Here is a 1,302-nt window from a genome sequence, read left to right as displayed (position 1 = left end):
GATCTGCATGTCACAGCACTTAAGTCAACTACAATACCTCCTATGTCAGAGAAGTTAATTTGGGGTAGGATAAAAGAACATCCCCAAGGAAGCCCAATGTTTGTGGAAGCAGTGGAAGATCCGTCCAGGCCAGTGGATTTGAAGATTGGAAGGTCACTTTTGACAGGTCATCAAGTAGTACCTATAATAGTGGCCAATTTCTCTAAATGTGAGCAGACACTTAAGGAAAGGGCATTGTTGGGTGTGTACCAGGAGGTTGAGCCAGTCAATGTTAAAGCAAGAAATACAACTATAAAGAAATGACATACACTTCCAGAACATCTAACTGCCCTCTATAAGAAGAGCATAGTCCATTTAGTATCATCATAGGCTCTTCAGGTAAAAGAACTTTTGGCAAATTATGCAGACGTCTTTTCGAAAGGAGATCATGACCTCACCTGCACAAACCTTGTAGAGCACAGAATAAACACAGGCAATCACCATCCAATAAAGATCCCTCCAAGAAGAATAGCTCCAGCAAAGCGACAAGAGATAGAGAAGGTCATGGATGGTCTAATTAAGGAAGGGATAGTCGAGAAATCAGATAGTCCCTGGTCACCTCCCGTCGTGTTAGTCCAGAAGATGGATGGGACCCAACGTTGCTGTGTGGACTTCAGGGCTCTTAACAATATAACCGAAAATACTCATACCACTGCCAAGAATTGATGATACTCTTGATGCCCTAAGTGGAGCCAGGTGGTTCTCAACTCTAGACTTAAAGTCAGGTTTCCATCAATTAAAAATGGCTGAAGCAGATAGACCCAAGACAGCATTTAGTTATGGCCAAGGTCTCTGGCAATGTGTACCGAGTGATGCCATTCGGGCTTAGTAATGCTCCAGCAACATTTGAGAGACTGATGGAAAGAGTATTGGACAATGGAGAATAGCCCTAGTGTACCTAGATGATGTCATTGTACTTGCAACAATTTTTGATGAGGAAATGTCCCGGCTAGAGGAAGTATTCAAGCGTTTGAAAGCAGCAAACCTCAAACTCCATCCCAATAAATGCCACTTGTTCCAGAAACAAGTGCTTTACTTGGGTCACATTGTAAGTAAACATGGTGTGCGAACTGATCCTGACAAGGTGAAAGCAGTGCGTGATTGGCCAACACCAGACAATGTGGGAGAGTTAAGAAGTTTCTTGGGACTCTATACCTATTACCAGAAGTTTGTGAATGACTTTGCAACTATAGCTGCCTTGACTAAAAATGGCCAGAAGTTTGAATGGACAGTTTCTTGCCAGCATTCTTTCAAGACTTTGAA

The sequence above is a fragment of the Limulus polyphemus genome, unplaced genomic scaffold (genome assembly GCF_000517525.1).
Source record: "Limulus polyphemus unplaced genomic scaffold, Limulus_polyphemus-2.1.2 Scaffold3315, whole genome shotgun sequence".
NCBI lineage: Eukaryota > Metazoa > Arthropoda > Merostomata > Xiphosura > Limulidae > Limulus > Limulus polyphemus.
The sequence above is the reverse complement of the archived record's forward strand: the minus strand, read 5'-3'. Positions refer to the sequence as shown.